Consider the following 21,507-nt stretch of genomic DNA (forward strand, 5'->3'; position numbering starts at 1 on the left):
GCAGGGGGAGGAGGGGAAGCAGTGGTGGGTGGGCTAGGGAGTGGAGAGGAGCTAGTGGGCATGGTCAGGTCTGCTGTACTGCCCAGGTAGGTTGGAGACTGGGAATCAGTCAACACAGTGTCCCCAGCCCAGGTGACATGACAGCCAGTGGTGGATTTAGAGTTAGTGGGGCCCCCCAGCCCTGTGCTCAGCTTCATTTTTGGGGTCCCTCCTTGGGACCCAGCCAAGAAAAGGAAAATTCTTTCTTATCCTCCCCACCCCCGTTTTTCATTCTTTTTTTCTTCATCCTTCTCCTATAAGTAATAGCAAGTAAATTAAAATAAAGTTCGGTACCTTGATTGTTCTTGAATCTAACTTATTTTTCCACAGACCACTTGAAAATCGCGGAGGGTCTCGATGGACCACTTAATGATCTTTCCAAATATTGTTTGTATCATTAGCTAACTACTGTTTTAAGCGCTTTGGATAAGAGTGCTTTATAAAGTTTTTTTAAAAAAACGTTGGGGTGCGGGGTCTGGCCAGGAGCTAGGGTGAGGGAGGGGGCTCAGGGTTGGGGCAGGAGGTGGGGGTGTGGAGTGCTTACCTGGGGAAGCTCCTGTTTGGTGCGAGGGGTGCAGGTGGGAATGGGGGGGGTGCAGGAGCTCCCGTTTGGTGCTCAAGGTAGGGGTGGGACTGTTGGGGGAGTGCAGGAGTCAGAGCATGGGGTGTGGGGGGATGGGTATGAGTGGGGGTGCAGGGATCAGGGCTGGGGGGCGTGAGGGGGTGCACAGGTTTGGGGGGTATGAGGGGGTGCAGAGGGCAGGGGGCTGGGTATGTGTGAGGGTGCAGGAGTCAGGGCAGGGGGCTGGGGAGATGTGAGGGGGTGCAGGGGGCTGGGCTGTGTGAGGGGGTGCAGGGGTCAGGGCAGAGGGCTGGGTGTATGGGGTCGTGGGGATGTTCACGGCAGGGGGCAGGAGGGAGTATGCCCCGATTCCAGCCCCTTCCCCAAGGCCCCACCCCAGCCTCTTCTCCTCCCCGGGTGCAAATGTGCTGAGGCTCCGCTCTTCCCCTTCCCTCCTGCCGGCAAACAGCTGATCGGTGGGAGGGGTAGGGGGAGGGGTGGAATGCAGCACACTGAGGTAAGAGTTGGGGGAAGGGGGAGCTTGGCTGCCGGCAGAGCCTGCCCTGCTGCAGCAGGACAGAACCCCAGGAGCCGGCAGCACCAAGCTTCTGCCCCCACAGGAAAGAGCTTGGGGCAGAGAAGAGCTGGCTGGCCGGGGCCCCTTTGGACTCTGGGCCCAGCACCACGGCACCAGTAGCACCACGGTAAATCTGGTACTGCTAATGACTGAAGTAGCCTGCTTGACTCTAGTAGGTGATAAGGAATCACCAGAGAAGCTGGATGAAACAGATCCTCTAGCCCTCCTGCACAATACAGAGATTTGCCTCTGAACTGAAGCATCATGTTATATAGGGGAGGTGCACGTTCTATGAGACCATCTCAAATTTGATTGTTCCTCCCCTGTGCTGCATTTTCTTTTTGCACAACTGGGTGAGTTATGCTGTAAAAAGGCCCTCTGCACCTACAAGAGGGGGCATGATTTTTCTCTGTGTGACTAGTGATTTTGGGAGTTGAAAGCTTTTTCACATTAACATCTTATGGAGTCTCAGTTTCCAGCCAAATTCTTATCTTATGAATGTGTAGGCATTTGATTCTCTTCTTCGATAAATGTATTTCTTTACTTTTTGTACTTTGCATACCATGAAATTTGAACATATATGTCAAGACAAAAAAAGAAGAGAACAATTTTCCATCTACATTAGTATTGCTTTTAGCTTTTTTATTTTTGAAGTATAGGAGGTGACTCTTTTCTTTGTACTCTTACATTTCATCCACAAGCAGGGCAGGTCTTCTCTGATAGGTGGGTGACATCATTTTTATTTTAGCAGCCTGGACAGTTGTTATGGGAGCTATTTTGATGCCAGAAAAACAATGATTGCTTTAAACTTCTGCAGTTAGATTACTACAGTTAAGGTGGGAAAAGCTAAATAAAGGGCTTGGATTACACTGGTCTACAATTTTTGAGAAGTCGTCTGCTTCAGAGATAAAATGTGCTATGTATTTTGATGTGCTGAATTCAAATATGACAATTAAAACCACTGATTGGCTACAGTTTCTAATATATTTAAGTTTTTACATTTTATGTCTATGTATATTGTGTAGATAGTAGAGTTTTAATCATAAATTATAAACCTAGGTCTTTTCATGTGTTTATGGTTGCTTTACATGATAATATTTCACCTGTCCTGTTTATGTAACACTTTAAAAATCCGCAAAAGGGTTATATAAATAAAATTTATTATGAAACAAAAGGCAAAAAACTATTATGTACATAGTTTAGTCCTATTCAGTGTCTACTCGGCGCTTCTTGGCTTGTCTCTTGTATTCATTAAATGGAGTATCTCTTGTCACTGTCCAGCAATAGTCTGCAAGCATTGATGGGCTCCATTTGCCCTGATAGTGTTTCTCCATTGTTGCAATGTCCTGGTGAAATCGCTTACCGTGCTCGTCGCTCACTGCTCCGCAGTTCGGTGGAAAAAAATCTAGATGAGAGTGCAAAAAATGTATCTTTAGTGACATGTAGCAACCAAGGCTTTTGTATGCCTTGAGGAGGTTTTCCACCAACAACCTGTAGTCTGCCTTGTTGTTTCCGAGAAAATTTATTGCCACTAACTGGAAGGCTTTCCATGCCGTCTTTTCCTTGCCACGCAGTGCATGGTCAAATGCATCATCTCGAAGAAGTTCACGAATCTGAAGACCAACAAAGACACCTTCCTTTATCTTAGCTTCACTTAACCTTGGAAATTTTCCACAGAGGAAATGGCCTTGACAAAGTTCTTCATCAGACCCAGCTTGATGTGGAAGGGTGGTAACAAAATCTTCCTTGATTCAACAAATGGTGGATGCTGAACACTTTTCCTCCCAGGCTCCAATGACTGTCGGAGTGGCCAATCTTTCTTGATGTAGTGGGAATCTCTTGCACAACTATCCCATTTGCAGAGAAAACAACAGTACTTTGTGTATCCAGTCTGCAGACCAAGCAAGAGAGCAGCAACCTTCAGATCACCACAAAGCTGCCACTGATGTTGGTCATAGTTTATGCACCTCAAAAGTTGTTTCATGTTGTCATAGGTTTCCTTCATATGGACTGCATGACCAACTGGAATTGATGGCAAAACATTGCCATTATGCAGTAAAACAGCTTTAAGACTCGTCTTCGATGAATCAATGAACAGTCTCCACTCATCTGGATCGTGAACGATGTTGAGGGCTGCCATCGCACCATCGATGATGTTGCAGGCTACAAGATCACCTTCCATGAAGAAGAATGGGACAAGATCCCTTTGATGGTCACGGAACATGGAAACCCTAACATCACCTGCCAGGAGATTCCACTGCTGTAGTCTGGAGCCCAACAGCTCTGCCTTACTCTTGGATAGTTCCAAATCCCTGACAAGGTCATTCAGTTCACCTTGTGTTATGAGATGTGGTTCAGAGGAGGAGGATGGGAGAAAATGTGGGTCCTGTGCCATTGATGGTTCAGGACCAGAAGTTTCATCCTCTTCCTCTTCCTCGTCTGACTCAAGTGAGAATGATTCTGGTGCATCAGGAACCGGCAGTCCTTCTCCGTGAGGTACTGGGCGTATAGCTGATGGAATGTTTGGATAATGCACAGTCCACTTTTTCTTCTTTGACACACCTTTCCCAACTGGAGGCACCATGCAGAAGTATCAATTGCTGGTATGATCTGTTGGCTCTCTCCAAATCATTGGCACTGCAAAAGGCATAGAGTTCCTTTTCCTGTTCAACCACTGGCGAAGATTTGTTGCACAAGTGTTGCAGCATATGTGTGGAGCCCACCTCTTGTCCTGATCTCCAATTTTGCAGCCAAAATAAAGGTGATAGGCTTTCTTAACCATAATGGTTATACTGCGCTTTTGTGATGCAAAAGTCACTTCACCACAAACATAGCAGAAGTTATCTGCACTGTTCACACAAGTACGAGGCATCTCTGCTCACTTTGGCTAAACAGAAATGTGTCCCTTTGCAAGATCAAACACTAACAAATAAGAGAGCACGACACTGTATGATTTCTAGAGCTGATATAGGGCAATTTGTTCAGCAGAGTGATGTAAGCTTTGTTATGATTGCATCATCCATGACTTCTAGGAATAAAATGATGCAATTCATATCATGAATGATGCAATACCAGCTTCAGATTGCATCATTCATTGTTTTGCCTAAAAAGCAAGTACTGTCCAAACCCAGTCATAGATTTATTCATAGATCCAGTCAAAGATGTATTTTAGTCATTTCTGGTTTAAATTGAGATCCCTTCCCTTTATAACTCACTTATCCTCCGCCATTCCCAAGTCAAGGGTCGTATATACTGACCCAAAAGCATATGTTGAAAACTAGAGCCAATCAACAATTTTAAGCATCATTTTCGTTCTCAGTGACCCAGAATTAGTAAAGTTTGACTACATTTATTTCAGAAGCATTTTGGCTGTAGAGCAGTGTTATTGGTTTTAGAGAGAAAACAAATGCATAGGCAGGGCTGTACATTTTGCAGTTTCTACATCTGCAACCTATTCTGTCTTCAGCAGTTGTCTGATATTAATGAGTTAAACAAAGCCCCAGAGTGGTGACAGGCAGCACCAGGAGGTATTTTCATAGAGATGCATGCCTACCTCTGCCTTCTTTTATGAGGTGCAGCTAACATCCTCTGCCCATGCTGTTGGTCTGTCCATGGGGAGGTATAACCACAGCCCTACCTCCTCCTTTTCCCTTTAAGGCATGGGAAGGATGTGGATGTAGCAGTTCCTACATACAGGGGAGTGCAACTCTGCTTGGCCATTATGTGGGGTTTTTGTGCTTCCTCATCCCCACTGTACACTCATGTAAGTGCCAAATAGAGTCTGTCTCTAAGTGAACACAATGGCCTGTCAATAGACATGACTGTGCTGCTTATCTAACATTAGATGTCTTTACATTTTCATCTTTATATTTTCATCCTCCAAGGTTGAATTGAGAGGTCACTTTCAGTGAGCAGCTACCTTAGTTCTGGGATACATGTTGCTGGCTTGAAAACTGCTTGATAACACAATATACGATCATTTTCCAAGATACAGCAGTTTTATGGTACTTTAAAAGTGTTGAATGGATCCATCAGTTCTTCATGGGTATTTTCTGTTGCATTACGTACTTAGAAGGAAAAGTGTAATTTCTATATCTGAAGAGACAAGTGAGATGTATGTCTCTAATTTCCAAGATTTCTGCTGGGAATCAATTGCTGCTGATTTTTATCTGTCATCTTGCCCTTGGCCCTCTAAAGGAGGCCCAAATGATAGTACAATCCATCAGGAAAGCATTAATGATGGTTGTCATTGTTAACATGTCATGTGCTGGTGATACAAATAGCCACAGCACACAGATAGTCTTTGTGAGATTGGTGAGGAGTTTTTAGAAGTTTTTGCAGTCTGGAAGAGAAATCTATGAATTAGTTAAGAGACCACTTTGGCATAATAATAATGATTTGAATAACTGGATAACTCATATTGGTTTAATGAAAATACAACACATCATTGAAGAACTAAGGAAACTTTTTATAAAAATACCTCAGTGTTTATAAAGATTAGAAGAAGAAAATTGATAAAATACAAATTCCAAAGGGAATCTTACCTACCGGTACGCAGTTTATCAACTTATCTGTTAAATCATTTCTTGGGAAAGCTCGCAGTCGAAAGCTCACTATTGAAACTAGAGTTCTGTCTTATTCTTGTGCTACCTCCAACGTCGCCTATAGCCAGTTAAGGCTCTAATCCAGCACAGCATTTACATGAGTAAATTTAATCCAGCACAGCATTTACATGAGTGACTTTAAGCATGTGAGGCATTGCACTGCAGTCAATGCATATGCTAAGTACAGTGTTTAAAGTGGTGTGAACAAAGTGGGAGTCTTTCATTTTCTACAGAAATGAAAGTTCTAATACATCTGCTTGTCCCCATCTGCTCTATCTCTGTAGCCCCCACATCTGTCCTGCCCCTGTCATCCATCTGTTTTGCCCCATATCAGGCTTACTGTGGTTCTTCACACCAGGCTTGGGGGGCTGCAGCAAAGTCCCCTCTCCTGCTTCCCAGGCTTCTTCTGGAGAAGAAGAAGGAGCAGAGGAGCTGTCTTTGTTGCTCAGAGGAGGGATGGGGGAAAAGGGAGCCAGAGCTGGCCTGAGCTGATCCCTTCCCCCGTCCTCCTCTGAGAATGTCGTTAACTCCTGAGGGAGTGGGAGAAAGCTCTGTCTACTTCCAGCAGCAGTTCTGATTGGCTGCTCTTCTCCAGGAGGTGGGCAAGTGGGGAAAGCAACCGATCAAAGGGGGGTTTTCCTCCAGGTATCCAGCATAAGTTGTAGACATTTTATTTCACAGGTCTGTGAAGTGGCAAAACTCCCATTGATTTTAATGGGGCCAGGATTTCGCCTTTAACAAGTTAACAGCTATAAAAAGACCCAGATCCTTGTCACAAACTCCTAAATTCAAGGACACCCAGGATAAATAAGTTTTGAGCTGTCACTGATTGTTACTCAAGCACCTGTAACTGACTTTCACCAAACAAAATAAGCTATCATCTTACCAATCATTGCATGCATATTATATGATTAGCCTTCAAAATATTCTCTCTTCTAGAAATGCTTCCTTTTATTATCTATACTCACAGTGACTTTTAAAGATATAGGAACCTATAAAACATTTGTCATCTCCTTATATGCTATCTGTCTCTGAGTAAAACATGCAAGTTTCAGGAATATCCCAGGTTGCACCAAAATAAACAAGAATATTGCTGACACATGCCTAAATCCCCATAAATTTCAGGGAAAATATCCCCCAAATATGTCTTAACTTTTATTAATTATGTAATAATGAGTACATAAAACCTACAGGTACCTCTTCCATAGCTTTGCAGTTCTCTTATGACTAAGGCATTTATTTTCATAAAGAGTTGTGATACTGATGTGGATTGTGAAGTTTAAATCGCTATGATTGTACAACTTCCATCTTTGTGCTAGATAATTAAGGCATGGCAGCCCAATGGTATTCTTTGTTATTTATTCAATAGAGAAGTAAAAGAGAACACAGAAAATATTTTTGCCTTTGAATAGTTTTTTCCTCAGAAGAGAAAAAATGAACAGTAAAAAAACATTATTAAAGACCTGTTACTCTTACATATCTAAAGTAGATGCCACATATATATGAAAAAATATAGGTAATTTATATACACAAAAATAATGAGCTCTGTACAGTAGTGCAGACTTCTAGTCAATTTCATTTGTAACAAATCTTCTTGTTTATAGTATATGAATTACTTCTCTAGAACTATTTCTTCTTTTTTGCTAGCAACATTGTCCTGAAATTGGTAGTTTGCTGCCAGGGATGACTAGTACACATATCTTTTCACAAGAAGGGAGTAGCTATTTTGATTAGTCATATATAATAATCAAAGATACAAATCCAGGACTACAGTGTAGCTGATTATTGATTCTGTTATTATCTTTTGGGGGAAATATACTGCTAGAGAGCATCAGCATCATTTTGCCATTGTATTCATGTTGCTTATAATTTACAATACTGAATTACTGTCAAGGGAAGACTTGCATATCCTCAGAATAGGTGCAGATTAGTTTGTCTGGGTACGTAGATTTATGGAAAAAGCTCTTTGATCTAGTATTCTGAAAATGTCGAGCACCTTTGTTCTATATTCTTCCTCTAAAGTAACATGGAAACTACATAATTAGCTTGCAAGAATCACATTGAATGAGCTTCTCTAAGAGTTTGCAATTGGTTTAATTGCCTCTCGGATGCAATTAGTGCACACCTGTGTACAGATACTAGCAAACCTTGATATAAACAATAGTACAAAACATCATACTCCATTAAATGAACTATTCTGTTCTCTATATACAAAAAAGTCCCTCATTACTTGGTGATCTTAAGAGGCAATTTCAAAATACTTATTTGATTGACTGGATATCAGCTATTAAAACTAAGCATTTTGAAGTCGAAGGGCCTCTTTTCTGAATGATTTTCTACTGATATACTTACTATTGAGATTTGAACTGTACTTTGAATAAAATAGCTAAACTATTCACCTTCTTTTATGTAGAATATATACTGAAATCGGAAATCACTAGGTGGGACAGGCATTTATAGTGAACAGATATATTTTAATGCATTTTCTTATCAGCTGTTGTGATAACTATAAAGGGAAGGGTAACAGCTGTCCTGTGTACAGTACTATAAAATCCCTTCTGGCCAGAGACTCCAAAATCCTTTTGAAAGGGCCTGCCTTGGATACAGCATCATTCCAGACCAGTACATGGTAGAGCTGAGGTCGCAGCTCAGTGGACCCTTAGCAGAGGTGGCGGCTGAAATGCCTAAGGAACACATGAACAGTTATGAACTTTTTAAAAACAAGGCCAGAATCAGAATGGGGCTAACACCTGAGCATGCCCGTCGGCGGTTCAGAGCCCTAAAGTGGAAACCCGATGTGTCATTTACCCGACATGCCTACCACATTGGGAAAAATTGGGATGCCTGGATATCAGGAGCAAATGTTAAATCTACGGAAGAGTTGCCCTTCCAAATGCAAATGGAGCAGTTTTTAGAGGGTGTTCCTGAGGAAATAGAAAGGTACATCCTAGATGGGAAGCCCAAAACTGTAACTGAGGCGGCGGAGATTGGAGCCAAATGGGTGGAAGTGGCAGAAAAGAAAAAAACTAGTAGTAGTTGGAGCGAATATCAGAAGGGGCAAGCCGAAACAAAACCTTACCACCGGGGACAACCCAAGGCCCTACCCACATCCCAAGGGAAACCCCAGACGCCTTCTCACCCCACCACACCAGTCTCCACCAACCAACATCGCCCCGGTGATACCTTAGCAGGGCGATGTTTTAAATGTAATGAACTGGGACATATAAAGGCTCACTGCTCCAAGAACCCCAACCGATTACAGTTCATTACACCCCAATCACACCAAAGATCCCCAGACCCGGATGCCTCTCTCATACCCTCGGAGCGAAGGGAAACCTTGAGAGTGGGCGGAAAGAAGGTTATCGCTTGGAGGGACACTGGGGCACAAGTGTCAACTATCCACCAATCCCTAGTGGACCCCAAACTCATCAACCCGGAGGCTACAGTGACAATTCAACCCTTCGTGTCACAGTCTGTAACCTTGCCTACAGCCACGTTGCATGTCCAGTACAAGGGCTGGTCAGGAATGTCTATGACAATTATCCCATTCCCATGCTGCTGGGGGAAGATTTGGCCAACCATGTGAAGCTAGCCAAGAGGGTGGGAATAGTCACCTGCAGCCAGGCTAAGCAAGCTTTCACCCCCATCCCTGTTCCTGAGCCGTCCACCAGGGCCCCGTCTGTGTTACCAGAGACCCAAACAAAGGTGGTGGAACCGGATCCCCTGCCAACGACTGCAACAGCCGTAGTGGATCCAATCCCAGAGACCCAGCCAAAGCCAGTCCCAGAACCGGAACTGGCAACGCAACCAGCACCAGAACCATTGCCAGCACTGAGTCCAGCGCTTGCAAACCCGTCTACAACTCCAATGCCAGAGGGCACCAGCGAGCCTGACCTGGCGGAAGCAGCAGATAACCCTACCCAAGAGGCTCAGCCAGAGCCTGAGATACCACATAGTGCACCAGCAGACAGCGGTTCACAGTCAGTGGAAACAGCCCCAGCACTGCATCGCTACCAGAGGGACCAAGCCCCAGTCCACAGTCCAAGGAGGAACTGATGTCTCCAGCATCAAGGGAACAGTTCCAGGCCGAGCAGGAAGCAGATGACAGCCTTCAGAAAGCTTGGGCAGCGGCGCGGAGCACCCCGCCGCCTCTCAGCTCTTCGAACTGATCCCGGTTTGTTATAGAACAAGGACTTTTATACAAGGAGACTCTTTCTGGTGGGCACCAGGAAGATTGGCATCCTCAAAGACAGTTGGTAGTTCCCACTAAGTATCGGGTAAAGCTCTTGAGCTTAGCCCGTGGCCATTCTGGGGTGAACAGAACCAAAGACCGGTTGGGGAAGTCCTTCCACTGGGAGGGAATGGGCAAGGATGTTGCTAATTATGTCCGGTCTTGTGAGGTGTGCCAACGAGTGGGAAAGCCCCAAGACCAGGTTAAAGCCCCTCTCCAGCCACTACCCATAATTGAGGTCCCATTTCAGCGCGTAGCTGTGGATATTCTGGGTCCTTTCCCAAAGAAGACACCCAGAGGAAAGCAGTACGTACTGACTTTCGTGGATTTTGCCACCCGATGGCCGGAAGCAGTACCCTTAAGCAACACCAGGGCTAAAAGTGTGTGCCAGGCATTAACAGACATTTTTGCCAGGGTAGGTTGGCCCTCCGACATCCTTACAGATTTGGGAACTAATTTCCTGGCAGGGACCATGGAAAACCTGTGGGAAGCTCATGGAGTGAATCACTTGGTTGCCACCCCTTACCACCATGAAACCAATGGCCTGGTGGAGAGGTTTAATGGAACTTTGGGGGCCATGATACGTAAATTCGTAAATGAACACTCCAATGATTGGGACCTAGTGTTGCAGCAGTTGCTTTTTGCCTACAGGGCTGTACCACATCCCAGTTTAGGGTTTTCACCATTTGAACTTGTGTATGGCCGCGAGGTTAAGGGGCCATTACAGTTGGTGAAGCAGCAATGGGAGGGGTTTACGCCTTCTCCAGGAACTAACATTCTAGACTTTGTAACAACCTACAAAGCACCCTCTGACACTCTTTAGCTCTTGCTAAAGAAAACCTAAAGGATGCTCAGAAAGAGCAAAAGGCCTGGTATGATAAACATTCCAGAGAACGGTCCTTCAAAGAAGGAGACTAAGTCATGGTCTTAAAGGCGCTCCAGGCCCATAAAATGGAAGCGTCGTGGGAAGGACCATTCACGGTCCAGGAGCGCCTAGGAGCTGTTAACTATCTCATAGCCTCCCCCACCTCCAACATAAAGACTAAGGTATACCATGTTAATTCTCTTAAGCCCTTTTATTCCAGAGAATTAAACATTTGCCAGTTTACAGCCCAGGAAACAGATGACGCGGAGTGGCCTGAAGGTGTCTACTACGAAGAAAAAAAGGATGGTGGCGTGGAAGAGGTGAACCTCTCCACGACCCTTGGACGTCTGCAGCGACAGCAGATCAAGGAGCTGTGCACAAGCTTTGCACCAGTTTTCTCAGCCACCCCAGGACGGACCGAACGGGCATACCACTCCATTGACACAGGTAATGCTCACCCAATTAGAACCCCACCCTACCGGGAGTCACCTCATGCCAAAACTGCTATCCAAAGAGAGATCCAGGACATGCTACAGATGGGTATAATCCACCCCTCTAATAGTGCATGGGCATCTCCAGTGGTTCTAGTTCCCAAACCAGATGGGGAAATACGCTTTTGCGTGGACTACCGTAAGCTAAATGCTGTAACTCGTCCTGACAACTATCCAATGCCACGCACAGATGAGTTATTGGAGAAATTGGGACATACCCAATTCATCTCTACTTTAGACTTAACCAAGGGGTACTGGCAAGTACCACTAGATGAACCCGCTAAGGAAAGGTCAGCCTTCGTCACCCAGGCAGGGGTGTATGAATTCAATGTACTCCCTTTCGGGTTGCGAAATGCACCCGCCACCTTCCAAAGACTTGTAGATGGTCTCCTAGCGGGATTGGGAGAATCTGTAGTTGTCTACCTTGATGATGTGGCCATTTTTTCTGATTCATGGGCAGAGCACCTGGAGCACCTGGAAAAAGTCTTCGAGCGCATCCAGCAGGCAGGACTAACAGTTAAGGCTAAAAAGTGTCAAATAGGACAAAACAGAGTGACTTACCTGGGGCACCAGGTGGGTCGAGGAACTATAAATCCCCACAAGCCAAAGTGGATGCTATCCAAAAGTGGCCGGTTCCAAAGTCTAAGAAACAGGTCCAATCCTTCTTAGGCTTGGCTGGATATTATAGGCGATTTGTACCCCACTACAGCCAAATCGCCGTCCCGCTGACAGACCTAACCAGAAAGAAACAGCCAAATGCAGATCAGTGGACTGATGAGTGTCAAAATGCCTTTAACCAGCTTAAGGCAACACTCATGTCTGACCCTGTGCTAAGGGCCCCAGACTTTGACAAACCATTCCTAGTAACCACAGATGCGTCCGAGCGAGGCCTGGGAGCAGTTTTAATGCAGAAAGGACCGGATCAAGAATTCCATCCTGTCGTGTGTCTCAGCAAGAAACTGTCTGAGAGGGAAAGCCACTGGTCAATCAGCGAAAAGGAATGCTACGCCATTGTGTATGCGCTGGAAAAGCTACGCCCATATGTTTGGGGACGGCGTTTCCAACTACAAACAGACCATGCTGCGCTACAGTGGCTTCATACCGCCAAGGGAAATAACAAAAAACTTCTTCGGTGGAGTTTAGCTCTCCAAGATTTTGATTTTGAAATACAACACATTTCGGAAGCTTCTAACAAAGTGGCTGATGCACTCTTCCGGGAAAGTTTCCCAGAGTTAACTGGTTAACAATTGTTCTTGGAATGAAACATATTGTTAGTTTTTATATAATCAGTAGTATGTCTACAGGTACATGTGTCTTATTAACTCTATTTTCTCCTAGATCTCCAGGAAGAAATCACAGCCAGTGTGGAACCGAATGTCCAACACTATCTGTGATTTGGGGGGCGTGTCATAACTATAAAGGGAAGGGTAACAGCTGTCCTGTGTACAGTACTATAAAATCCCTCCTGGCCAGAGACTCCAAAATCCTTTTCCCTGTAAAGGGTTAAGAAGCTCAGGTAACCTGGCTGGCATCTGACCAAAGGACCAATAAGGGTACAAGATACTTTCAAATCTTGGGGGGGGGGGGAAGGCTTTTGTTTGTGTTCTTTGTTTGGGAGAGTGTTCGCTCTCGGGACCAGACATCAATCCAGGTTCTCCACATCTTTCTAAAGAAGTCTCTCCTATTTCAAACTTGTAAGTAAATAGCCAGACAAGGCGTGTTAGTTTTCCTTTGTTTTCTCAACTTGTAAATGGACCTTTTACTAGAGTGTTTATCTTTGTTTACTGTACTTTGAACCTAAGACTAGAGGGGAGTCCTCTGAGCTCTTTAAGTTTGATTACCCTGTAAGGTTAATTTCCATACTGATTTTACATTGATGATTTTTACCTTTTTCTTTAATTAAAAGCCTTCTTTTTAAGAACCTGATTGATTTTTTCCTTGTTTTAAGATCCAAGGGGTTTGGATCTGTATTCACCAGGAGTTGGTGGGTGGAAGGAGGGGGAATGGTTAATTTCTCCTTGTTTTAGATCCCAGGGGGTTGGAACTGTATTCACCAGGAGTTGGTGGAAGGAAGGAGGGGAATGGTTAATTTCTCCTTGTTTTAAGATCCAAGGGGTTTGGATCTGTATTCACCAGGGAATTGGTGAAGGTTTTTCAAGGCTTCCCAGGGAGGGAATCCATTGAAATGATGGCAGCGGACCAGAGCTAAGCTGGTAGTTAAGCTTAGAAGTTTTCATGCAGGCCCCTACATTTGTACCCTAAAGTTCAAAGTGGGGATACAGCCTTGACAGCTGTATTATGAGCTGTTTGGTTCATAAATAATGACTCTTTCCTTTTATCACTAGCGCCATTTTGTAGTAATTAATTAGGCTAGGATTATCTTTCTGTCCCTAGAGTTAAACAACAGGAGGCTTCCAGCAGAGACGGAGGGACCCCATTTCTGAAATTCATTCCTACTTGTGATCTGCCAAACCTGAGAATGGGGACATTTTAACATGATTTTCATAAGGTATCTATTTAGCTAGACATTTTTGTTCAGCAGGGTATTAAATATGGTAAATTGGGAGTAAGGCAAGGAGCTATCTGGCTTTGATTTCCACTGGCCATTTGTAACTGTACAATAGTTTATTTCTATGTAGCACCGTCATGCAAAGCCTTACAAAAATGGGATAAAGACGTAAAGAACTCCTAAACTTATGCCTGAAAGATTTAAGGCAAGATTTCAAAATAAAAGTAATGCTCGCTCTTGGGAGGAGAGAAAGAAATTGCAAGTGAAAGAACAACCTCCAGCTAAAAATGAGCTGGGATGGTGAGGAGAGCAGGAGAGGGAAGAAAAGGAGAATGAACATATAATGTCAGATCAGAAGGGTAAGATGAAAACTGGGAAGCCATTTTTGAAGTAGATTCATAGATAGTGAGCAAGTATAGAGAGTGATGGAAGATAAGAGTGATTTGGTCCATTTTCCTAAATACATTTTTGGCCAGAGCATTTTAGGTTCTAAATCCATATTGTCAACTTCAGAGAGAAGAGAGTAAAAGTGGAAATTATAGTAAATTCAATTAAGAAGGTAAATTATTTTAGGCAAGAATATGGATTCCAGCCGGAGCAAGGTTGTAGTATGAATGAGTTCTGGCAAGGTTCCAGGAGTGGTGAAAGAAGCCTCTCAGGAAAGATGTGAATGAAAAAAGAGACTTTAACTTGTGAGCAAAGTTAAAGTCTCAGTTAAGGAGAGTGAGCTAGAACAAGAAAACATAAGCTAGAATTTATCTTTGACCTAGAAAGACTTTGTTCATAGTAATGTTCAGTAGTGGGAAGTTATGTTGTAGACCATAGCTAAAATCTTTAATTTAGATCAGATATTTTATGGAAAAAGGTGAATGTGGATTTAAATAATTATTAATATTAAAAATTAAGAACTTGCTGTTTAAAAAATATATTGGTGCCTAGATTCCACAGTGATGGGTGTCTTAATAATGCATAAGGAAGCAAGAAAGAAAAATAACCGAGGATTGCAAACTTATTACTATCTATTACAAATTTCAGGTTATTAAATCTAATTAATTATTTGATGTTTAACATACTAAAGATATTAAGATAAATCAAACTCTATAGATTGAATCAGATATTCCTATATCTGTACATTAAATATATACAAATTGATTACTACCATAATATTTATTCAGAATTAAGGATTTGAAATACTACTAAATACCATGGACCAAACATATTGTCCCTTCATACCATGCAAAAACTCTGATTTACATTTGTCCTTTTAGTTTTTATATATTGCTATATACATTTGGTAATCATTGTATTAATATATTTAAATGTAATAAGTGTGCATGGAAACCTAAAACTTTGCTTATTTAAAATTACTTAGTATTTCATTAGTACAATCATTTGATAAGTGGCATTACCCCAGCTTTAGAAGAGGGGAAACTGAGGTACAGAGAGTTTAAATGCTAGCAACCCTTATCTGACCTATTTTATTTTTAGTTTACATAGTGGTGCTTTTTGGTGACCCTAAAAAGAGTTCTGTATTGTCACTTTTTGAATATTTAAGAGTTTTAAAATCAGTTTTTCAGTTTCTGACATTTTCTGTTAATAAATGTGTGTCAGTGCATAACACCAGCTTTGTTTTTGTTTTAAGCTATGTACACTGAGGCAGGGCCTCAGCAGTAAGGCAATAAATGTTTAAAGCATTTATGCATAAAGCTGCCTCAAAGGATAATTAGATGATTATAATGGTACTTGCTTTGAGATAGCTAATTAAAAAAAATCTATTGCTCCCAAGCCTAATTATTTGAGTAATGATAACATATTAGCAACTGTGAAACTTCAGTTACTGCCAACCATGGTTAAAAAAAATAATTAAAATAAGCAAATATGGTAATCAGGATTTCCCCATAAGGTCCTAAAGGGTGGCAGCTTTACTACACTTTCATTTAATACTCTTCCATATTTATGTTTCTAAAGTACTACTCCCTATAATCCTGTACATCCACTTGGGAGGCTCATGTACCTTTATGGTCAGATTCTCTGATGTGGTATGCGAACACCAGAGGATTTTGGTCCTAAAGCCAGCATATCCAGCCCTGGGAGATGATTTCATGGCTCCCCATTACACTGCATAGTTTTTAGTGACCAAGAATTACTGTAGAGGCTCCTATGCCACCCCTCTCTGCTGCTGGTATCAGTGGTGAGTCTTAGAGGCACCAACACTATACTCATGGCTGCCATTCTGACCATTAATAGCTTGTGTATCTATAAAGACTGCTCTAATTTATGCCTGTGGACCAACCAGCACATAACCAGACCAGGACTCTGGGAGTACAGTGGTGAAATTTATGATATCTCTGAAAATTAACTTCCACCATATGCTCCTCAGCTGTAGCATCAACATAAAAAATAAACTGTTCATGGTTTTTGTTTTGTTTTTAAAGCTTTCTAATTTTTTCCAACAATAAAGTTGAGGCCATTTGAAAACATTTCTCCACCCTTCCCTGATCTCTTCAGTGGGAACACTCATATTGGACATAAAGGACAAAGCAAGAAAACTCAGGTTTCATGGATATAATGTAATTATAAGGTTATGCTTCACAGCTGTGATGTCTTTGTCTTATGTAATTTAATCATAGTAGCCATGTAGTTAATGACATGTAGTCAGCTGTTTGCTTAACAGTCATCTGTGATGTCAAAATTGTACCAATCACTAAGAAACTGTCACCATATTGAAATCAGACTGTACAAGTATAAAATCAGCTGGAAAGTTAATCTTCTGCAAATATAAATATAAATGGAAAAGGACAAAGTAAACGCTTTCAGAGTAACATTTTAAAATCAAGTCTTGTGATATCCAGAAAACTGGAACAGAGAAAAAAACTTCTCAGGAGCAATCATTGTAAACTTCTGATGTATGGGTATTTAGCACACTTTTTTAACCTTCTTGAAAAAGAAGCAATTTCTAACAAAGTCCTAAAGCACAGTATAGAAGCTCGGGGTTTTTTTCTGTAGCCACTCTCAGTCTGATGGTTGGCTAAGTTAAAAAGTCCACCTCTGAGGAAGATGGTGGGTGAAATCCTGGTCACATTGAAATCAATGGCAAAACACCCATTAACTTCAATAGGAGCCAGGATTTCATCTTGCATCTTTACATTTGCATCTATCTACTATAAATATGTTGGAATTTGTAGTGAGCATGAGGCGAACGATCAATATATAGCACTCACTTTATGCTCTATCTACTGAGATGCACTAAATGTTTTAAAAGATTGAAGGGGGTTTCAAAGGATTTGACAGATTACAGGGTGATGACACTACTGGTGCAGTTACAATGGAAATATGGCTTGAAGTAATTAAAAAAACCTGGAAAAATACAAAGACAAAAGTGAAAAATGATTTAGAGAAGCTATCACATTATTCCATTATTTAGCAAACAAGACTGATACCAAAAGCAAGGGCTGTAGACTGAGCAAAGAACAGCATGAAATGTGGGCAGTGGGACATGATCCTGTGTTCTTCCTTCCTTCCTTTTCTAGCATTTAAAATTAAAGTTCCAAGTTTCTTCTCCAGATCTATAATTGTGAAAGAGATTGTGTCACACTTTGTTGCTTTATAATGGTGGGAAATGGTGGAAGCAAAATCACCAAAGACAGCACAATTGATGTCAGGACTTTGTCCAACCTGCTCCTATAAGCCAAGCTTATTATTACCACATTCAGATTACCTCAGGTGAATTTTGGTAATAGCTAGAGTTGCCAACCTTCCTGGATTGGCCAGGAGTCTCCTGGAATTAGAATTGATCTCCCGGTGGCTACTGAAACCAATACGGGAGTTTTTCATAAGCTGCTAAAAGTCCAGTTGGTGGCACAGCACCCTACCTGCCCTGGCTCTGCCTGGCTCCCGGAAGCGACTGGCACATACCTCGGGCTCACTGGGGCAGCCAGGGGGTCTCTGCGTGCTGTCTCCGCCCCAAGCGTCGACTCCACAGCTCCCATTGGCCGGGAACCATGGCCAGTGGGAGCTGCAGGGGTGGTGCCTGCAGGCGGTGGCAGCGTACAGAGCCGCCTGACCGCCCCTGAGCCTAGGAGCTGGACATGCTGGTCGCTTCTGGGAGCTGCCTGAGGTAAGCACTGCCCAGCCAAAGCCTGCACCCTCACCCCCTCCTGCACCCCAACCCCCCGCTCCAGTGCTGAGCCAGCTCCCACACCCAAACTCCCTCCCAGAGCCTGTACCCTCTCCCACACCCCTGCCTCAGCCCAGAGCCCCCTTCCGCACGCCAACCCCCTTGTCCCCACCCTCCAGCCCAGAACCCGCACTCCCTTCCACACCCCAAGCCCTTGCCCCAGCCCAGTGAAAGTGAATGAGGGTGGGGGAGAGCGAGTGATGGAGGGAGGGGGTGATGGAGTTAGTGGGGGTGGGGCCTCAGAAGGGGCAGAGCAGAGGCAGGGCAAGGGTGTTTGGGCTTGTGCGATTAGACAGTTGGCAACCCTAGTAATAGCCGTTGTGGTGAAAATCAAATAATTTAGCGAAAGTGTAGCTAAAGACATACACAAAAAGTGGCAGATTTAATTTAGTAGACTGGGGAAATGATTTTTTGTATTCTTGTGTTTTGCTCACAGAATTGCAAGTTTTTTTCTTGGACTAAATATGTATATGGAATGCATTACCATTGGGTGTGGTTTTGTGTTTCATTTCAGAATATCTTTGTGGTGTATTTTCAAGTCTTTAACTGAATTTTTTCAAGGTCTTTTGTTCAGAAAGAAAACTTCTTTATCAGGTTGGGAAAAGTATCAGAAGAATCCTGATTGTCATTGATGTCTATCTTTTGGCTAGGACTGAAAGTTGTCAGTGCTAGAGTATTGAATTTCAGTATCAACCTTCTGGATTGGAAAATATTCAGCAACAGCACTGTCACATTTAAAATGTGATATTTCTGGTGCAAGGAACCATTTTTCTTGCTAACATGCTAATGCAGAAGAAACTTCCAAGTTTTAACTTTGGTGTGTAAAACTTTTCCTGCCACTGTTTCCCCCCTGCTCCATGCTGCCACTGCTCTCCTCGTGTGAAACCATGTTGTGGTCCTTGTCCACATTCTATCCTAGATAACTTACTTCATGAGATGTTGATCAAATCCTCAAAAACAGTTCTTGAATTTAGAAGTAAGCAATCCATATTAGTCCCGTTAGAAGGCTGCCAGGCTCTTTCTTTTCCCTTCAGTATATGCTTGTCTGCATCATCTAGCATTGCTGCTCTTTAATTAGGACTGGGGCCAGTTTTGCATATTTTAGAATGTGTTTTATATCAGTTGTACTTTTACCTCAATGAATAGAGAAAACAGAAATTCTCCACTGAGTCTCATTATTCTGTTTTCTTAATGCATTATTTATGTTCCACATATAAGTCTGTGAAAATAATGCTATAAACATTAGAACTTTAAACAAATTTACTGAAGGGATTATGCAAGAATTTGATTTAAAGATAGTAGTAGTGGGATATGAAGTAGGTGGATACAAAATAAGACTTCCCTTCTGAAATAGTTTTTTTTTTTGCACATGAGGAAATAATTATTTTAGAGTATGTTACATAGTTTCTGTTCAGATAAAAGGATTTGGAGGTCTAATTTGGAGAAGTCTGTCTTTGGCAAAAGACGAAACACTGAAATTATTCATTGCAATTGTAAAAATATGTTTTAATAGAAATGAAACCTGTGATAAGGGTTTACTAATATGTGTGTGTGTAAAGGCAGATTGACATACACTAATATAGGGAGGTGTCTTTGGGTCTTCTGTTTTGTTACCACTTGCACAGAGGCACCGATTCAATCTATAATTCAGTGCAAATAAAACTGAGTTGGTTGAAGATTTTATAAGGTTGGCCCAAGTAGATTAAACAAACCAAGAAAAGGTTCACGTGCTTAAATAAAAGGACCTTTTACTCCAACGTATTACTAAGGATTTCGAAAGATATTATTGTGCTTTCTACTGTGAAAATTGAACAGAATAAGTTCAGGTTTATTAACATCTAAATGTATTACATAATTACTTGATATGACCACAGATAACCATTTTGAGAATATGGGCTTTGCAAAAACGATGTTGAATGAATCAGACTAGAGAAGAGATTTTAATCTTCTGTTCCTTTTCCTGTAATGTTCTAAACTCTCATACTGTATATACCAGTGAAAAGAATGTTATACCTTTATTAAAATCTCAATATCTGCATTTATATTTATAATATTAGAAACATAAAATTGAAGCCTGCAAGTTGTGAAGGATATAAAGTAATGTTTTAATAGAGATGCTAAAGTGCTCCTTCCAAGAGCCAATAAAACTGAAAAGCATTCATTATAAATGTAATAAAAATGTATGAGTCCCATTTTATTAAAACTACTACCCCCTATTCCTGATGGATCTGAATTACTTAGGGGACAAACCAGTGACATCTTATGTCTAGTAATGTGGTTTATGTCTCAGATGATGTCCAGTGAAATGAGATTGGTGGCTTTAACATGATCTCCTAATGGACAGCCCTTTACATCATAAGATTACAACTCCCAGCATAGAATACTCCATTTCTGATTATAACAGGCTCCTGACTGCAGACCCTGAATTACTTTTCATTTCTTGATTGATTAGAGGGAAAGTGTATGCTTAACATAACTGGTATGTTAGCAATATTGTTTGCTAGATTCCTAGAATTATGATAGGTCATATATATAATGTAATCCATACTAGGTTGCAGTATTGCTTGACTCTCTCGGATAATACCACTTTCAATTGATTTGTGGACCATGGGATGTTTATAGCATATTGATCTCTTGACAATTAACATGACATGGACTAACTCATGCTGGAGGGTCATTTTTTTTTAATTTCCTTCCTGAAGTGTCTATTTCCATAGATTTTAATTATTAGAAGTTTTATATGTGGACTGCTTCTCCAAATTTCTTTTTATTGGTACCATTTTTATACTCGTGTAACTGAAACATGTCAAGTCAAATCAATTCTGGCATCAAATCAAAGCATGTGAAATATTGTGTCAAATCAAATCACATCTGGCATCAGTGAAATCTGCTCAGACATTAGCATGCCCAAGTTCAACAAAGGGTGAAAGAAGTGGAAGTGATGGCATCCCTATGACTGAGAAGTAGTGCTGTTCAACAGGAATGGCTCTAATCATCAGGCTGGCCACCTAGATCAGCCTTTAGAAGAGTTCTAATTTTCCACCCGTCCAAGTACCTTGGCTATGGGGGAATGTAAGAAAGAGGAGAAGAGAGAAAATGGTGGGGGGAGGAAGAGGAGAGGGATTTTTTGCAGGAGAGATGATAAAGGAAGGAAGAGCCAGCCCATCTGCATAGCACTAAGCTGCTGGGAAAGAGAGAAGAATGAGGTGCTGAAGACAAAGTAAGAAAAAGAAATCAAAGACGTGCATAGAAAATTCAGAATAGAAATCCCATTGTGGTGGGAAGCCGAGTATGGAGGCATGAGGAATAAGGTAGGACTATGAACAGAGATAAACACAGAAATGGAGCAGGTATTGTGTGGGATAGGATAGCAAATACAGTGAAGGGGCCTGGAACTGGGGAAAATCTTGTAAAATGGGAACAAACTCAGACATGTGAATAGTTTTCTTTCC

The 21,507-nt window shown here is 42.1% G+C and overlaps 1 protein-coding gene across 10 annotated transcripts in view; it reads left to right on the top strand.

The window, feature by feature from the left end:
- The window catches only part of IMMP2L (inner mitochondrial membrane peptidase subunit 2), an 854,519-nt gene that overhangs the window by 308,291 nt on the left and 524,721 nt on the right, over nucleotides 1-21,507 (top strand). The window lies entirely within an intron of this gene.

Source organism: Trachemys scripta, chromosome 1 (genome assembly GCF_013100865.1).
Source record: "Trachemys scripta elegans isolate TJP31775 chromosome 1, CAS_Tse_1.0, whole genome shotgun sequence".
In the NCBI taxonomy this organism is placed as follows: domain Eukaryota; kingdom Metazoa; phylum Chordata; order Testudines; family Emydidae; genus Trachemys; species Trachemys scripta.